The sequence below is a fragment of the Pelodiscus sinensis genome, chromosome 9 (genome assembly GCF_052426305.1).
Source record: "Pelodiscus sinensis isolate ZL-2025 chromosome 9, ASM5242630v1, whole genome shotgun sequence".
NCBI classification, from domain to species: domain Eukaryota; kingdom Metazoa; phylum Chordata; order Testudines; family Trionychidae; genus Pelodiscus; species Pelodiscus sinensis.
Genome location: NC_143060.1, coordinates 20,041,496 through 20,049,981, shown reverse-complemented (window position 1 = coordinate 20,049,981; position 8,486 = coordinate 20,041,496).

Here is an 8,486-nt window from a genome sequence, read left to right as displayed (position 1 = left end):
TACAGGGAAGAAGCCTTTTTCTGAAATAGTTCTTTTGGAAAAAGGCGCGTGTGGACAGGGAAGAGGGAGTTGTTTCAAAAGAAGAGGAAAGAGGAAAAAGCACAGGTGCCCTGGTGGCCACTCCATCCTTAGTAATCACAGCTTAAATGTGAGATAGCATCCAGTTAGCGTGGATGCTATCTTTCAAAAAAGCAGAATGCTTTTTTGATGCGCTTTTGCTGTGTAGATGCTCTCTTTTGGAAGTTGTTTTTTCGGAAGATCTCTTCCAAAAAAAGCTTCTTCTGAAAGAAGCCTGCAGTCTAGATGTAGCCCCAGATGGAACAACAGAATACAATAGAAGTTATTAATGCACGTAGTGGTTAGAACATTAATCCCTTCCTTTCTTCGTCGATCTATCATCTTCCCTGTTAAAAAAAATCAATATCTTAGGCCTTATAAATATTTACATTTTCAAAATACTCAGCCTCGGCATCTTTCTATTTAGATAAATAAGTGGTGGTGGGCCAGTGTCCTCATTTCTCAGATTGGGAACTGACCCATAATGCTATAGGAGTATATAGTGGACCCCCAAGCTAGCATTAGAACTCAGGAGCTCCTGGCCCTATCTCATGCTCAGTCAACTATTTCATACTTGCCTCTTCAAAATGTAATGAGATTAAGACTGAAAGACTACACACTGGTAGGTGATTTGATAAAAGGACCACAAAGGATCTATAGAAGAGGCAGTGGAGTAGCTGCTCTTGGTTGAAGCCACAGTCTGATATTTTTATGAGCATTAAAATAAAAATACATGTGGGCTTTTTTAAAGCTGAGATTTTCAATACTCTCATTTTTGGTGTTTTTACTCAGCAAAAACTAGTGTGGTGCCTGTGTCCTATCCAAATGTTATAGATTATGAAGCTGCAATTCTGGAAACTTAACACTAGATGGGGCTATTAGGCCAGTTCTCTTTTGGAAGTGGCGAAGTTTCAAAGTAACTTTTTGACAGATGAATAGACAGTTGCGCACTTGGGCTTTGTGTACACTAGTGTTGTCCTCAAGTCATCACTGTCAAGTCTAAGTTGAGTCTCAAGTCTTAATTTAAAAACTGTCAAGTCACTTTTGTACAAGCCATAATATCGGCATTTTTGGACAATTTTTTCACCAATTCGATTTAACAAAATTAGCAAGTCTCAAGTCGAGTCTCAAGTCACAAATAATGAACCCAAGTTGAGTCTCAAGTCGAGTCACCTAGGCAACTTAAGTCGGACTCGAGTTCAAGTCGTGGGTCTTGACTCAACAACTCTGGTCTGCACTGCAGGGCTTTTGCGCAAGAAGCTTTTTGTGGAAGAGATCTTTCACAAAAACCTCTTGTGCAAAAGCACATCCACACCTCAAAAGTGCATCGCAAAAGCAATGTGCTTTTGCACAAGACTGCATCCACACAGCATGGATGCTCTTGCACAAGAAAGCCCTGATTCCCATTAACAGAATGGCTATCAGAGCACCTGTGCTTTTTCTGATAGGCTCTTTTTGTGCAAGAAACCTCTGCGGAGCATCCACACATGCCTTTTTGCACAAGAGCTATAGCACAAAAAGGAGTTATTCCTCATGGAGAGGAATAACTACTGGCAAAAGCCCTCTGTCCTGTTGATTTACTGTTTTGGGTTTTTTTTTTTTTGGTGCACAAAAACGCTTGAGGTGTGGACGCTCCACCAGTTTTTGTGCAAAAACCTTGTCATGTAGACATAGCCTTGATGTCCATTCCCAGCTCCGCATGCTTCCTAAGGAATCAGACATGGGAGACAGCACCCCTTCCCATTACCTATGAAGTTTCATTGGACAGGTGATAATCAACAGTGATGTTCCTTTGTTCTCTGTGCTGCTATTGTTACCTCAGACAGGGGTTAAAATATTTCTATATAGGCACCTTCCATCCAAAACACTGGATACTGCCCCTTTTTGGAAAAAGGACAGTAGGCTAGATGGACCCTGCTATGACCCAATATTGCAATTTCTGTTTTGTTTTACTCTAATCCTTTCTTTAATACAGTCACCACCACAGCTTCTGGTGCCGGACATAAATTTGAGTCTGCATTTACCTTACTACTAGATAGCTACTACAGAACATCTAGCTGGGTTTTATTGCTTACAGGAGAGGAAGGGGTGCAGTACTATTCAAGTAACACCACCTTAGCAGCACCAGGATGCCATCATAGTAGGTGCTGTATATGCATGGAATAAAGAGACAGTTTCCCCTCCCCCCCCCCAGATTTTACTTTTTAAATAAAGATAATTAAGTATATTAACTGTCACCTTTCCTTTTCTCATTGGTGGGTGTAGATGTCATTTAATATTTGTGTATGTGTTTAGATATATACATTTTTATACAGGATAATTAAAGTGTTAAAATTGTGTTATAGTACTTTGACTCCAAGTAGGGAAGGATCATCATAGATGGTATTTATTAGCCTTTGTTACTAAATTAGGCCAGCATCAGAGGCGGTGCTGGGAGATGGGAAGAAACCAACGCTACCTCTACACTACGAGTTTTGCCGCAAGAGCCTATGCAAATGAAGCATGGATTACCATTTTCTCACGCTTCATTTGCATACTCTCTTCCAATCTGTTTTTGCGCAAAAACAAGCAGTGTGGATGTTTCCTTTTTGTGCAAAAAACCCTTTTTGCACAAGATCCTTATGCTTCAAAAAAGGAAGTATAAGAATCTTACACAAAAGGTTTTTTTTGAGCAAAACAGACCCGTCTACACGGCTTGTTTTTGCACAAAAACCTCTTGCGCAAAAAGCATCAGCAGAGAATATGCAAATGACAGCGTGACAAATCCTAATGAGCGCTTCATTAGTATACTCTCTGTTGGCAAAAGTCTGCAGCGTAGACATAGCCTTAGAGGCCTGATCCACAGCACAAGCCTCCCACTGACCTGAAGAAGCTTCAGATCAGGCATCAGCTGAGGATGCCACTATCACTGCATAAGCATCCATTTTATGATAGCCTATCAGGCCTTGGTAACTACAGTTAGTCATCAAAGCTTCAGGACGTGTTATGTGGCACATTTCACAGAGCGATGAAGACCCAGCAAAACTGCCCGTGTAAACTCAGAGGCGGGGGCACCACCACAGACACTGGTTTTCATTTCCTGTTTAGAAGATGATAGAGGAGGCTACCAGTGCAGGGCAGGAACTGAGAGCACAATGAGCACTGTTCAGTGGCAGAACTAACCCAGGGGTTATATTCCTTCTAGCTCACTAGAAGTAACCTTCAGATTGCCCTTTCCTCCCCTATCTGAATACTGATCCCGTACATAACAGTTAATAGTATTCTAATAAAGCTGTATTGCCATAACTACTGCCATACACAAACACCACAAGTCACTTGGTTTTTTTTGGGGGGGGGGGGAAGGGAGAGAAACACTTCCTTTCTTCTGTGTGCTACATTTAGGGGGAAAAAAAACCCCCACCACATGCACACATATGTTGCTTTATCTTCCATGTGGAAACAAGCTCTCCAGCACTGCCAATATTGCCCTCAGCATGACCCTGACCTAACCATGCCTTTCTGACACAGTTTGGGTATAGTTCCAAGTTCCTATTCCATGTTGCTCTACTCGGGTGGGCTTTGGATCAGACTGTCTCTTTTTTTCACACTGTGGGCAGGGTAGACTCCTGGACCATTTCATTCAGTGGCAAAACTCCCATTGATTTCAATAGGACCAGTATTTCACCTAATATTTTCAAATGCATAAAGTGGGTCCAGGCCCCTGTGGTATTGGTACAGGTCCAGTTCTAGTACACAAGGAATTAAAGAAGGGGAGATTAATGACTCACGAACAGGTGAGTGCTAACAGGGAGTTTAGAGAGGGAGTTCTCCAGGTAAAGGAGAAGCAGATACAGAACTCTTGAGGAAAGTGTGTGGTGTTATTGGGGCTTTCTTACTGTGTGCTGAGCCTGTGTTTGTGAGTGAAGCTTGGTGTGTGGTAGGTTTTTTTTCTCTTTTTTCTCTGTTTGTGAGTAGTGAGGCTTTAAAGAGGGCGTTCTCCAGGTAGAGGAGAAGCAGATACAGAACTCTTGAGGGAAGTATGTGTTGTGGTTGGGGCTTCTTGCTGTGTGCTGAGCTTGTGTTTGTGAGTGAGGGTTGGTGTGTGTTTTTTTGTTTGGTTGGTTTTTGTTTGTTTTTTTCCCCTATATTTGTGAGTGAGACTTTTTTTCCCCCTCCATTTCCCCTCCCCCTCCACTTCATGGAGTGTGTGCTGCGATTGGCAGGTGGAAACTGTTGGCTTCTAATTAAAGTTTGAATTCTAGAAGCCTCTGCTGATTGGCTGAGCGTTGGTAGAGGGCGGGACTTTCAGGCACTCCAGGGTTTTATAAGGCAGTGGGAAAGCCCTCAAGGAGCTTGGGAACAGGCGAGTGCTAACAGGGAGTTTAGAGAGGGCGTTTTGGCCTGGGTCCCTGGATTTTGTACTTACCCTGGATAAATGTACCACTCAGGATTTTGTCCAGAGATCTTTTTTTTTTTTTTAGACTCATGTTTCTAAACCAGCATATTATGAATATTGCTAAGATTGTATCTGTGAAAACCAAAGAAAGAAAGAAAGAACCAACCAACCAACCTTATGTGGTATCCTTGACACAACAGGGAGCATTGTCAGTGCTATTAGATATCACACCATATACATCTTTAGAGACAATGTTCTGCACGTGCCACATCTCACCCTTTCATTGGGTCCCCTCAATTTTTAAATTCTGGTAGAAACTTTAATAATGTGCACTTAAATAACACTTTTCATCCAGAGATAGTGAAAAATACAAGGAAATTAAGGCATCACCCTCCCCATTTAACAGATGAGAAAATGGAGGCAGAGTGTTAAGCAACTTGACCAATGTTCAACAATTAGGGCTTGTCTATGCTAACCTCCCCATCAATTTAAGCTACGCAAATAGTGTAGCTGAAGTCGATATACTTCCTGAGGTGTCCTCTGTGCAGTAAAGTGGTCAGAGGCTGCTCTCCCGTTGACTTCACCTACTCTTCTCATTCTGGTGGGGTACCAGACTCAATGAATCAGAAAATTCATTTATCATGTCTTCAGTAAGCAGTGGACTGACAGTGAAGACAAGCCCTAAGTCACAGAGCTGGGACTAAAATACAGATCCCCTATAGCACATTACTCAATAGATCAGTGGTGCACGACCTGTGGCCTGTAGGTTGTGTACAGCGCACTGGAGGAAGGGCAAATTACCTGATGTGTGCGCGGGCCCCACTCCTCCTTCCTCCAGCTTTGAGAGGATAGGGGAGGAGAGGGTTGGAGTGTGAATCACGGACTCTGAAAGTGCTGGGAGGAAAGGGGAGGAGCAAGTAAGAGAGGGGCTCCAGTGGCCCAGTGCACAAGAACTGTGCGTGTGTGGGGGCAGGGGAGGGGAGCAGACAGGGCTGCAGGTAGGACCCCAGTGGGTTGCAGGCTGGTGTGGCCTACTGAGATGAAAGAGGGCCACATCCTATCCCTGCTATAGATTGTGTTCACATCTCTCTTGTTTTAAGAGACGGGTGGGTCATGAGTGAGAGGAGAGGGAGGAATCTTAAGTGACTTGCTCAAGAGGCTACTTAGAGAGCGGGTCAGACCAAGGTTAACGTTCAGGAGTTCTTTGCTTCTAGGCCCAGGCTTCTTCCATTAGGTCACACTCTTGTGCTTAGTTTGATTATGTTTGTAGAGTCCCCGTACTTTTCTAACATCCAGTGGCCAAAGACTGTAGACTTTTTAAGGCAGCCACCATGCCTGTTGATATACTTAAGCAGGGAAATAAATCTTGTATTTCTAATGACTTTGTGTATCTTTTAGACTACAAAATGTACCCTCCTGAGGCAAATCAACATGGGATGTGTCAGTTCTTTAAAGTGTACACAGAGTAGTCTCCTTGCATTAAGACAAGCTACTTATGATCTGGTTTGTAGCTTGTCAGCACTGCTAATAGAGCCCATCAATTACAATCCATCAAGCTAACAGCGTTTCTAGAAGGACAATAAAGGTCAGGTGATTTTCAGCTGTTTCTCTTTCTACAACTCATCCCTTCCCCAGGATGAAAGCTCATGCCCTCTGTTTTAATTAACTATAGAAGCAGGCAGAATATACTGAATAATTCAAAAGGAATGTATGTTTAAACATTTACACAAGCTTCAGATTCTTCCTATTTAAAAATAAGTCAGCACAAATATAAATGATTAATGACAGTTTGCCTTGCATATTTCCTGGCCTTCAGAAACAGGGGAGCTTTGAAGAATTTGAATTCATTCAGGTCACCTGCTTAAAGCAAGGTTAGTGCTTAGAATGTGACAACAGCAGCAAGAGAAACTCAAGTGTCCAATGTATCCATAAGAGGTCTACCAGACACCACCTCTGGGAGGAGCTCAGCCTAGGTATCTACATTAAGCTTTTTATCCCAAAGGGTTCCCACTGACACTGTCACTGGTAACGCAATGACAATGGTAACGCACTTTAGAGAAATAAGCCACGGCTCACACGTACCTTGGCCAACTAACAACTGTGGTGCTGTTTTATAGGACAATGGCATTAGAAATGGGATGGAAGCCACCAATTTGTTTCACTTAATCCACACAGTTATCAGATGCCAGCTATATTCCATTATCATCACTTAGGTTACCCAAACCACATTAGGTACCTTATCATAGCAGCTAATACAGCGCCCCTTATCCCAAGGAATTTACAATCCAATTTCAGACTTGGCATAACAAATTAAAGGAGAGTTGGTGGAGGACATGATCAGTAAAGTAATGCACTAGAATATCAGGGAGCATAAATCAGCAAAATTCAGTTGAAGTCCTACCATCACTTGAAGATCTGGCCCTATGAAGCTACGTAGTAAGAAATAACAGTGAACATTTTAAAATTAAAAATAATGTCAGTGCATTTGACAAGTACCATTTTGGGGTGATGCTTACAAAAAGATGACCACAGAATTGATCCTTAAGGAGGGATTTGAACAAAGAGGTTAGTGGCCTTGCAGATTATCTCTAGAAGGGGGTATTGCACATGTATTACAGACTAATTGCTCTAAAGATCTAGATTGGATGTGGACCAGTAAACAAGATCTGAAAGGTTCCATATTACTACAGGTTAAACCTCTCTAGTCTGGTACCTTCAAGACCTGATCAGTTCTGAACCAGAGAATTTTCCAGACCATGGCAGATCAATATTGTCTAGAAGCATTACCAATACTTCCACTGCTTACTGGGTTGTTAGAGGGACATTTATGGGTAAGTTAGATCTAAGTAACAGTACAAGCACTGAGAGCTAGAACTGGTGGCTGTAAACAAACTTTATGGGACCGTGAGAAACTTGGCCACATCCATGGAAAGTGGACATCTGACTAACTAAAACCATTCTGGACAATGGATATTTCTGAACTAGGGTGTTCTGGACTAGAGAGGTTCAACCTGTATTTTGTTACCCACTCAGGTCTCACCACACTGCCTTCAGATTTCTGTATAGTTATTGCTTTATGTAGTGTGCCTATTGGAGTCCGGGAGGTGGGCAGGCGTTAGCCCGTCCACATCTAAAGGATCTCCCCACAGCCTATGGGGAGGGTCCACTGAGCCCAGGAAATCAAGTAATTACTTGGGACAAATGAAAAGAAAACAGGGACAGGTGTGAGGGTCAAAGGGCTAAAACAAGAGAACCGGATGGAAACACCAAGCAGAGAACCCTGGACAGCACCCACTGCTCCTCGAAGGTCTCGAGAGAGCCAGCGGACACTGCGCAGTGGAACTCTGCCTGGATACATGAGCAGATGCAGGAACGGAAATAGGCCCCACAGTCGCAGACCCCTCCCTCGGCCAACCTCTGCTCCCTGGTCTTAAAAATTACCATCTTGGTGATAGCCAGGAGGAGGTTGACCAGGAGGTCCCATGACTTTGTGGGGCCATGGATGGGGTGTGCGTAAATGAATAAGTGAGGGGAGAAGTGCAGCCAGAACCTCAACAAAAGGTTCTGGAGAAGCTGAAAGAGGGGCTGTAACCTGGCGCACTTGAGGTAGACATGCGCACCAGGTCTTCCCTCTCGCCACAGAAGAGGCAAGTGTTGGGAACGGGGGTGAACCGCGCCAAATACACGCCAGTGCTCACAGCTCCATGTAGGATTCTCCAGCGGGCCATGGAACCAAGATGGAATAGAGACTGGTCCACCGAGGCTCCCCACCCTCTATTGGTGGTAGGAGGTCCCGCTATTTGGTGTCTGGGCGGGACATGAAGGTGGGGAATTGGAGCGTGTGAATCACGAGCGTGTACAGGTGACTCTTTGGCCCGGTTCAGAAGGGGACCAGCTGCAATGCATGCAGCCAGCTCGGGTGATGAGGGGGAGGCGGTCAGGGAGGTATGTGGGGCTTAGGACTGATGGATAGATCGAGTGGGCCGGGGGCAAGCGGGGTGCATCCTCTCGCAGGACCTTGTCGAGATAAACCCGAGTGGTGGACGGCAAAGCG